Genomic DNA, 11,696 nt, shown 5'->3' on the forward strand with positions numbered 1-11,696 from the left:
AAACTGACCACATGGCGCTCACCTGGCTTAAGCGCTTGCGCGAGCCTTCGGGCCGCCTCGCGCGCTGGGCGTTGACACTGCAGCGGTACAACTTTGTTGTGCGCTACCGGAAAGGGAGTTCAAACGTGGTGGCGGAGGCTTTGTCGCGAGCCCCCGTTTCGGCGTCTGATCCTTTGGTCCGCCACTCCCATGAGCATTCGCACCAAGTAGAAGCCGGAGCCTCAGTCTCCAATGGCTCGAAAGGCGCGACCCCCGACGGCGAAGCGATCCTCGGATTGCCAGCCCCGGGAGAGGACGTTTACCTGGTGGATCCCGTTACCTCATCGGGTATCGTCTTTAGCAGGCAGGAGTTACTAAAGGCACAGCAGAGCGATCCATTTTGTCGACGAATTGTCGACGGGCTCACAGAGCCGAGCTCCCAAGAGGAGCGGGGCGGCAATGCCGTCGGGCGCACCCGGACAGCGGGTATTGCTGTTGGCGCCGAGTGCGATGCAGCTGGTATTGCTGCGGGCACGTTGGATACGTATCTGCTTGACGCCGATGGAGTTCTCCTGCGCTACATCCCATCTGAAGAGGCTCCTCAGGAGTCTTTCAAGGTGGTGATACCCCGCAGTCTAAGGAAAGCCACCCTGAGCTATTTCCACGACTCGCGGGTGGCCGGACATGCGAGTGGCCTTAAGACTTTCCAAAAGTTGTGCCGCTCCGCTACCTGGCCAGGCATGAAGCGTGACACTCTTCACTACGCCCGCTCATGCCGCGTGTGCCAATATGTGAAGCCTCGCGCGGGCAAACCCCCCGGGCTCATGCAGCCAATCGACAGCCAGCTACCCTGGCAAGTCGCGGCCTGTGACATTATGGGACCTTTTCCCAGAAGCCGGCGAGGCTACGTTTTTCTCCTGGCTGTCACAGATCACTTCACGAAATGAGTTGAACTTTTTCCCCTTCGGAAGTTAACGGCACGCGCAATCTGGGACAAGTTGACCGAGGTCTTTAACCGCTTTGGCTTTCCGGCGGAGCTGATAACGGACAACGCGTCCTACTTCACGGCCAAGATGTTCGTGGATGCGTGTGCTGCCTTTGGCATTAAGCACCGCAAGACAACCACGTATTACCCACAGGCCAACCCGACAGAACGGATTAACCGGAACCTCAAGCCCTTGCTCGCGGCCTTTGCCCAGCAACATAGGGATTGGGATGTCTGTCTTGACGAGATCGGCTTCTCCTTGCGGTCCACGGTGAACCGTTCGACTGGGTACACGCCCGCTTTCCTCAACTTCGGGAGAGAGCTGCCAAACCCCATGGACCGCGTTCTGCGGACCGGCAGCGGGGCGTGCGCCACGAAAGCCGGCCTTTCCGGCTACGCGGCGGAACTGCGCTCACGGATGGACGCGGCCCTTGACCTGGCCCGTTCCAACCTGGCAAAAGCGCGAGCTGGACAAAAAGCCCAGTACGACCGGTCACATAGGGCCGTGCACTATGGTGTCGGCGATCTCGTCCTCAGACGCAACCATGTCTTGAGCAAGGAGGTTATAAAAAAACTTCTGGAGTGGAGATCCCCTATGCGCGCCCATGCGAGCGGCGGAAGCCTGGAAAACCGGTTGGCGGCCATCTTGCTCCAGGCAAGAATGAGCGCTGCTTGCGCGCTGGTAGCGTAACCAGTGCGATTTCGTGGTGGCGTTTTATGATGAAAGCGGGAGAATTACTATGATTTATATAGCGCAGATGTTATTTTTAATGCGACAGCCTTTTATGCATACCTCATGGAGGGGTGTCCGTCTCAAGGCCGTTTCAAAACCGTGCTGTTGACACGAAATGATCCTCTCAGGATAAAGGGTGATAGCGCGCGCAATACCACTATTAAGTATACAATATTAATTAAGCATGTGAACTGCAGTAACAATGAATATAGATAGGTGAATGAAGTGTGTTGAGAGTGTAATAATGTTGAATTATGAGTAAATAATTGTGGATTAAAGCGGTTTAGCTGGGTGATAGGAGTTCAACGAAAGGTAATGATGGGAAGAACACGCGGTGCTGGGCTAGTTGATGATGATGGGAAAGCCACATTTAACATTCTAAAAGTGATTACGAGATTGAACTGAGGCGATAATGCGTGCACAGAGAGGTGAATTAGGCGAATTTAGAGTGACCTTTTGCTGAAAGAATTGTGACGAAATAAAGTGACGAAGACGCCGTAAAAGAAGTGGAAAGCGGCCGTCGTATCATTGAGTTAGCGACGCTAGGGCTTTCATGTCGCCTAGTTCTATCATCAGGAATCCCCAGTAATCTTTGTCATGTCAGGCTAAGGACAAATGCACAAGGCAGTTGTTAACGCAAGAATACGTGGGCTGAAGCTGTAACGCGTTTCATGCGCATCAGCTTGCCAAATTACCGAAGTGACACGAATTACAAGGTGAAATCAGTAAAGTGGTAAATAAATTTTTATTATGTCCTGGCTATTTTGATAAAAATAAGCATAAAACAACATGGTGGAAAAAATGAATAAAAAATTGCATAACTACCTGGTGCATCACAGTGTATACTATAGGAAAACAATACCAAACAGGCATACATAAAATGCAAATACATCAAAACAAACATATTTTTGGCTGCGCAAAAACAAAAAATATTGCACCAATGCCCAAAATTAAAGGCATGCTGATAATGTCACATCTTAAGGCGCACGGTTCAGTAACTACGAATAATGGCTTTTAAATATTGTAAAGATCGTGAGTCCGAAATAGACGAATTTGTATGAACTCTGATTTGTATAGCGCTTTACACGACGGCATGCAACAGCAACTTGATCTCCGAAAACAGTAATATTCGCGATCGAGCGTAAGTTAAATTACGCCGAGATAGGATACCTATGGCTGCACAAGAACTGTTGTTGCTCCAGGCACATATCGTGTTGTTACACACACGATATGTGACTGGCAATACTCTTTATTTGCCAGTTAGGTCAGTTATTGTCTTGTTTTGATGCGAAACAGTTGCGTGCCACGCTTATAAACAGTCAACTTGTGAGACGCAGCTACGACGTCCGCCAGGTTTGTGAGCTGTATCATTTTATATAAATAAGTAGTAAATAATTCCTCTCGACATGCGGAATCTCATATGCAAGCGCACCGGAAATATATACGAACAGCAAGCATTTCTTACGAACTCGCTTTTTTATGCAGATGTGTGGAGAACGTTAGAAAAATGGTTGGAGTGCTGCCCTGTCGCAGCCTTGTCGTATGACCAGACCTGTCAAAACAACCCTCTTCAAAGTGCACCGAGCAAAGAACATCCGAATCTTTAGGCGCCCAGCCATCTCTGCGAACAGCGGGCTGCCATGCGTCATGCAGCGCTTTCTCTTTCGGGAACCTGTCGCACAAACATACGCAGAAAAAAGCTTGTTTCAGCCTATATTAGCCAATTAAAAGTAGATTTCATGTACAACAGCGCTCCTCGACGGAGATAGTGCACAGCAATGGTCGAGCGATTGAAGGCTTTTTCGCGCTACATGTATACACGTGAAACGTTACTCCTGACTTTTGCTTCGCACGATTCGTGCGGCGCAAGCGTTCACCATCCCGTTCAGCAGAGCTTGGATGTTCCCTTACAAACGCAGAACTACCACTCAGCAGACCGTAACTAAGCACTATAAATGCCGCAACTGCCGAACTACCGCAAGGGGCCAAGCGGCGCAGCTGCGTTTTCTGCCCGGAGAAATATGGCGGTCGCCGGCGTCAGCCGCGGCGCGGCATCTCCTCTCCAGAAGTTTTTTTATAACCTCCTTGGTCTTGAGTGACGCCGCCAAAGGCATCTCTGCCTCCCTGTCGGCCAAATAGTTGGGTCCGTACCGAGTGGAGACCAAAATGTCCCCTCTGGTATACAAGCTGGCTGACTCCCAAGGGAGACCAGTCGGCGGTCCAGTTCACGTCTCGGACCTGAAACCTTTCGTTGCCCGTAGCAACGACTGGGGAGAGGGGGAGGCGGTCAACGAACCGCAGGCAAACCGTGATACGGCTGGCCCCAGGCCACGCCACCGGTACAACCTACGGAAACGCACCTAGGCAGGTTTTCTCCCACCAGCTGGTAGCCGGACTTTATTCCCTACCACGCCGATGAACGGAGACACACAGCTACGGTGCGAAGGCGCACGTTGAAGTGGTGACAGGCCCTTTTGGCCTAATATATCCTCTCGTGCTCACCCGCCTTATGACGCGCCTAGTCAGCTTTCTCCCCCTAGCAGGTAGCTGGACTTCATTCCCTACCATGCCGGTGAATGGCTTAGTTTGTCCCCCGCAGAAAAAAGAATCAAAAAGAAAGTGGGGGAAAGCCCGCACCACCGAAAGGTATAACGGGGATTAAACCAATCAGAAATGTAAAAAAAAGGAGGGGTCGTCAAGGCTGACAACCCAAAGACAAGCTCCGGTGAATGGAGAAATGTAGCTACGGTGCAAGGGCGCACATCGAAGCGGTGACAGGCCCATGTGGCCTAATATACCCTCTTATGTGTTGCCCAAGCCTCAGCCTGGCAAACGCCCCTTTTTGGGCTGTCAGCCAGGCGGGCAACTTCCTTGGCACGCCGGCTATGCCGGGGGGCGTTCCTGTCCTTCACCTGGTGTCGTGCAGTCTGCTCCCTGCGCCTGGCTCCACTGTGCCACCAGTCTTGCTGACCTCAAGGCCTGCTGCTCCTGGTCCTTCCGCCATGAATGACTCCTGCCTCTGGGGGCCACGAACCCGTGCCAGCCTTGCCTCCTGCTGCCTAGGCTGCCGCTAATTGTGGCTGGTCGCCAATCAGGCGCTGACCCCTGGCCGAGGAGGGTCACTCCGGCTGCCGCTGCTGACCTGGCTGCCGGTTATCCCGGCCTGCTGTTCCTGCGCAATCCGGGGAGCCCAGTGACTTCAGTGGTGGCTGCTGCGCCAAAATGGCAGCCACGCCTCGCGCGTTCCTGGCTGCTCCAGTCCGGTGGACCTCGAGTGTTGCTGGCTGAACCATGGTGCTGCCCTGCCCCGTCCTGCCTGGGCTGCTGACTCTTCCACCTGGCAGGGGGTCCTTCCAGTGTGCGGAACTTTGGTGGCCAAGGCAAACCCCTGGCTTTGTGTCAAGAGAAGCGACGTCTTCACCTTCTTGGACTGCTGTGGCCCCTTCTCCCTGTCCTGGTCCTGAGGAAGACGACGACACCCTTTTAGACTTTGCCCCGTTGGCTTAGCCCTCTTTGGCTGAGTCAACCTTGCCACTTGGCCTCGGTCAGCCACTTAGGAGGCTGGCCTCGGTCTTTAGGAGGGGGGAATGTGGGGATCGAGGTGCCTCCCCGCGCCTCGTCCCCCGGCTCGCACGTGGCGCTTAGCTCGATCCCCGGGAACCGCCGCCGTAACGGCAACATGGCGGACACGGCTAGCGCGCCGGACTTACTTTCCCGCGCAAACCGTGCTTCTTCCCCCCGGAATTGGACTTGCCCCGCGAGACACGTCACCGGGACGCGCCCTGATTGGCCTCCCGCGCGGCGGCCCCCGGGCACCCTCTCCACCCGAGCTGTCGTCCGCTGAGCGCTTCCTCGCCGCGGCAGAGGCTCACAGGCTCGCAACGAGGTGGTTATATGAGACCTTTGTTCTCGCGACTCCTCGTTATTGCGCTTGGCGGACCGCTACCCGGTTAGCCCTAGCGCAGCGGGCGCGCGTACTCGATCGGCCTTGGCGCGTAAGCGCCGTGACTGTAGCACTGAGCTGTACCTTGGGTGAATAAACCCATGTTTGTTGGCGATCTGACTCCGGAGCCTTCTCTGCGCCGTGTCGGAGAGTCGACGAACCCTGCCGTAGCGCCTTTGTGCATTGCGGAGTGGAGGAGCGTCGTGCCCTTTTCCGACCGTCGCTCGTAGGGTAAGCCTTGTGCAAACCCATCTCCACACAGTGTAGGGCCAGAAACCTAACCGTGGCTTAATCAAGTGGAGCTTATTATTTGTTTCAGTGTCCCACATGCGTTGTCAGTGGCTTCACAGTTTCGTTCGCAAAAAAGGCTTGAGATCTGTCGTGGAAATAGTACTGCTAAGAGTAGTAGCTTGAGATGTAATTGATGTGGCCATTTGGTCTGCTAGCACATTACCCTCGATGGATCTATGACCAGGAACCAAGCATATTGTCACATGTCTAGCAGATGAGTAGATATTGCACAAATATGAGTAAAGTTCAATAAAAACAGGATTTTTGTGTTTCCTTAAAGACATTAGTGCCTTTACGACACTTAAGGAGCCCGTGAATATTATTGCCTTCTGTAGTTTTAATTTCTTGATGTGTTTAACTGCACACAGTACTGCATAGGCTTCTGCAGAGAAGATACCTGTATATGGGTTCAATACGTCTGATTCAGAGAAAGATGGACCGACAGCCGCGTAAGATACGCGGCATTTGACTTTGACGCGTCGGTGTAGAATTCAGAGCAAGTGTATTTCCATTGGAGTTCACGGAAATGCATTGCGATTTCGAGTTCAGGAGCGTGTTTGTGACCTCTACAAAGGAAATATCACATTCTATCACCTGCCACTCCCAGGATGGTAACAGCTTACCTGGAGGCATTAGACAGTGTTCGAGAAGTGGGACATCAATTTCTTCGCTAAGTTCTCTCACACGCAGTGAGAAAGGACGTCTCATAGAGGGTCGGTTATGAAAAAGTGTAGTACATGACAAATCGTTAACATTTTTATAACACTGATGTTCATGATTAGAGTGGACTTTGAGAAAATACGTGAAGCTGATGTATGATCTCCGCAGATGGAGTGACCATTCATTCGATTTTACGTATAAGCTTTCAATAGGGCTTGTTCTGAAAGCGCCGGTGGCCAGGCGGATATACCTAGATGGTGAACGGGATCTAGCATCTTTAGTGCGCTTGGGGCGGCAGAGTGATATACTACTGCCCCATAATCTAGTTGCGAACGAATCAGACTCTTATAAAGGTTCAATAGACACTTCCTGTCGCTGCCCCAGGTTGTGTGAGATATAATCTTCATTAGGTTCATGGTTTTTAGGCATTTTGCCTTGAGATACTTTATCTGGGGAATGAAGGTAAGCTTAGAGTCAAGTATGGTGCCTAAAAACTTGTGTTCCTTGTTCACAGGTATTTGCTGTCCATGCAGTTCTACACATGGATCTGGTATCAGGCCTCTCTTTCTCGTGAAAAGAACACAATAACTTTTGTGGGGGTTAACTTTAAACCCGTTTTCACCTGCGCCTTGGATACCTTGTTCAAACACGGCTGTACCTGTCTCTCGCACACTGCGAGGTTACAAGACTTGAAGCCTTTTTGTATGTCGTCCACGTAGATGGAATAAAAAATTGCCGGTGGTAATGAGGCACGGAGTGTGTGCAACTGAGCACGCCTCCCTGGGGTACACCAGTTTCCTGTATAAATGGACGTGACAATACATTGCCGATTTTGACGCGGAAGGTACGATTAGACAAATAGCTTTCTATTAGGCTTAGCATATTGCCATCGATGCCCATTTGCGACAAGTCTCTCAAGATTCCGTAACGCCACGTTGTGTCGTACGCCTTCTCCATATCGAGGAATATCGATAAGAAAAACTATTTATGAACAAATTCGTCCGGAATATTTCCTTCAATGCGAACAAGATGTTCAGTTGGTTGTGGATCGCCCTTCTCTAAAGCCACACTGATAGGGATCAAGCATTTTGTTCAGTTCAAGGAAATGTATGAGGCATCGATTAACCATTTTTTCAAATAGCTTTCACAGGCAACTTGTGACAGCTATACCCCGCTTCAATACAGGCACCACAATCGCTTCTTTCCATGTGGATGGAAGATATCCGGCCGCCCAAATAGTGTTGAGAAGTGCCATTAGTGTTAGTTGTGTATCGGGGTGTACGTTCTTAATCATGTCATACATGACTCTGTCTGGTTACGGTGCAGAGCTCTTACATGCGATCAAGGCACCTCTCAACTCGGAAATACTGAAAGGACGGTTATACAGTTCGTTCTGTCGGCATTTGCGTACAAATGGCTTACATTCTTCTATCTGTTTGTATTTAAGGAAGGATTTCGAATAATGGATTGAGCTTGACACATGCTCAAAGTGCTCCCCAAGACAGTCTGCCTGGTCCTGCAAGGTATTCCCTTGGTCATTCACCAGAGGCAACGGATGAATTTGTTGCCCCTTTAGCTTTCTTAAGCCATTTCACACTTTTGCCTCGTGTGTGTAGGAATTTATACCCGAGAAAAACCTCACCCAGCTTTCTCTATTTGCCTGACGTCGTGTCCGCCTTCCCTGCGATTTAATCTGTTTAAATTAAATGAGATTTTCAGCATTTGGAGATCTATGCAATATGCCCCATGCCTTATTTTGCCTTTTTCGCTCCTGTCTACAGTCTTCGTTCCACCAGGGAACACGTCTTTTACGTGAGCCACCATTCGTTTGTGGGATACACTTTTCAACAGCATCAATAATAAAATCGGTAAAATATGCGACAGCATCATCGATACTAAAATAGTTTATAAAATCTCGTGGTAAATAAGTTTATTTTCTTAAACGCTCCCAGTCAGCCGATGCTAATTTCCATCGAGGAATGTTGGGAGGGTTATCATGCTGCATTATTAAGCTTAAACTTACAGGGAAGTGGTCACTTCCAAAAGGATTGTTAATAACATTCCATTCAAGGTCAGGCAGAAGAGAAGCTGATCCCACTGCAAGATCTATCGATGAATATGAATAATGTTGGGCGTTGTAATATGTCGGTTCCTTCTTATTAAAAAGGCAGGCACCAGAGGTCAGAAGGAACTTTTCGATGAGTCGACCTCTCGCGTCGCGTCGAGAGTCTCCCCACAACGTGTTGTGGGCATTAAAATCACCCACAAGTAGATATGGTTCCGGAAGTTGATCAATAAGGTTATAGAAATCTGTTTTTATGAGGTGATAATTTGTGGGAATATATATGAAACAATCAGTTGCCAATTTATTGAAGAGAACTGCCCTAACTGACACTGCCTCAAGGGGTGTTTGTAAGGCTACATGATGACAAGCTACAGACTTGTGTGCAACGATTGCTACACCGCCGCATGAGGCGTTAGCCTCGTCACGGCCTTTTCGGAAGATGGCGTACTGACGAAGAAAGTTTGTGTGTGTTTCAGGTGTGTCTCTTGAACACACAGCAACTTTGGATTATGTTTATGTAAGAGTTCTTTAACGTCGTCGAGATTGTGGAGAAGCCCCGTGACATTCCAATATAGTATTTGTGTATCCATAGTGAAGGTATTTTGTGCTGTGTGTTTAAGAGAGGATATATGTTAGCCCACAAGGCCCTTTCCGGGCCCCGTGATGCGGGTTTTGTCTTTCTTGGCACGCTCTTGAGAGCTGCGCCGATCCTTCGGCGTCTGCGACGCCGGCGAACTTGGTGGTGTATCCATCACCTCCGCCGTAGAGCGCTGGATGCCCGCTCAGGGCGTACGCTCACGGGTGTTTCGGGCTTAGGTGCCGTAGAGCCCGCAAGCACGGAGGACTGCTGGCTCTACGGTATTGTTTTTTATAAGGAGGCACGGGAATAGGTGTGTATACAAGCGCATATGCATGTCGGACAGCCTGCGCAAGGTTATTTCTTCGTCTCTTCGAACAATATGCACCTGCTCGTGGTCAGTGGAATTACTGTTCCGTAGCTTTACCCCGGCGGCAGAAGCACTGTCCCAGGGCTCTAAAGAGAGTCGTCGGAAGCGCACTGCTAAACCTTGAGCCTTGAAACGTGAATGACATCACTGGACAGGACGAGCGATGACGAGGTGGGACTGACTGGGGCAATCTTGTGGTAACGGGTGTCACCAGGTGCAGCACATGGTATGGTCCCCTGTATTGAGAAAAGCAGAAAGGGGACCAAAGAAGCATACGCGCACCAGGCGCGGGATCAAATCCCGGCCGCGGGGACCACATTTCCACGGGGGCGAAATGCAAAAACGCAGGTGTCCCGTGCATTTGGGGCATGTTAAAGATCCCTTGATGGTCAGAATTAACGACCTGCCTGTAATCAAATCTGGGTTTTTGCATGCAACACCCCACTATTCAATTCAATACAAGCGCACCAGGAGATAAATGAGCGTCGTATTGTGAATTATGGTACTGTCATTGCTGGTTACATCGTGACGCGCTAATGATAGCCGCAGCGACATATTTTCACCTTGTACTGGCAACTCATAATAGGCAACTGAATGCTGCTCGCTCTGCTCAAGTGCCTGCACTTCAGTGCTCGGACATGTGAGGCCATGTTGCAAAATTTGCAACAGATTTATAATCGACTTTGCATACGCGCAAATAGCAAGAACTGTTCTAATGGCACTTGAACAACGCCTCCATGGCGTTATTCAAGCTCAGTGTCCTTGAGCGCGCAGAAGAACTAGTCTAACCAATTGTTAGGACTGGCCTGTGTGGTGAGCAATTTTTTCCGCCAAAGCAACGGCGAAAGGCCAGACGTTTTAAGTACGCCGAGCCGCCCGCAACCGTTGGAAAACACCTAGAAGGCCCCAACGGCAAAAAAGACGTTAGCCTTTGGGCGCACATTCTTGCCTTCTCACCACGGCTCGCACAACGTCCTGATGTTGCGTGGGCTCCACGGTGCTGTCTCCCTTCAGCGAGCGGGACGTTTATGCTTTGTGCGTGTATTCGCTACTTCTCCTCCTCCTCGGCAGGCAAGACGCCGGCGGTATCTGTGTGTGTGTGTGTGTGTGTGTGTGTGTGTGTGTGTGTGTGTGTGTGTGTGTGTGTGTGTGTGTGTGTGTGTGTGTGTGTGTGTGTGTGTGTGTGTGTGTGTGTGTGTGTGTGTGTGTGTGTGTGTGTGTGTGTGTGTGTGTGTGTGTGTGTGTGTGTGTGTGTGTGTGTGTGTGTGTGTGTGTGTGTGTGTGTGTGTGTGTGTGTGTGTGTGTGTGTGTGTGTGTGTGTGGTGTGTGTGTGTGTGTGTGTGTGTGTGTGTGTGTGTGTGTGTGTGTGTGTGTGTGTGTGTGTGTGTGTGTGTGTGTGTGTGTGTGTGTGTGTGTGTGTGTGTGTGTGTGTGTGTGTGTGTGTGTGTGTGTGTGTGTGTGTGTGTGTGTGTTTGTGTGTGTGTGTGTGTGTGTGTGTGTGTGTGTGTGTGTGTGTGTGTGTGTGTGTGTGTGTGTGTGTGTGTGTGTGTGTGTGTGTGTGTGTGTGTGTGTGTGTGTGTTCAACGTGTGTGTGTGTGTGTTCAAATCTGTTCAACGCTTCCATGTACCGAGTAGTGGCCGCCAGCGTGGAGAGCGTTTGCTCCCTCCTCCTCTTGAGCGAGGGCATTCCAGACCCTATAAAGAACGCCTTCGCCAACAGACTTCAGAGTTCAGATTTTGAGCAAGCTAGAGTGTTTGTCGCTTAATCAGGAAGCTTGTAGAGCTGACCGCTCCATAATGATGTGAAGTAAACGTTCGTTGTTACTTGCTGCGTCGCCACCATACTGGCCCCCTCATACTCATGAGCCGCTGCAAAGTGCAATCAGCAGCACAATCCTGAACATCTTGGTGCACAGTTTGTAACAAATGGTGCCAGCGGTGTGATCCGAAAATCACTGGGCAAGCTCCAGACTAGAGCACTGCACGGGCTCGGGCTTACCCGAAAGCCCGGGGCCGGGAAGGCCCGTGGGCTTGGCCGGGCCGGGTAGTGTAGTTTTTTCACGGGCTCGGGCTGGGCTCGGGCACGGACGGCA

This window comes from Dermacentor silvarum, chromosome 5, assembly GCF_013339745.2.
Source record: "Dermacentor silvarum isolate Dsil-2018 chromosome 5, BIME_Dsil_1.4, whole genome shotgun sequence".
Classification (NCBI taxonomy): domain Eukaryota; kingdom Metazoa; phylum Arthropoda; class Arachnida; order Ixodida; family Ixodidae; genus Dermacentor; species Dermacentor silvarum.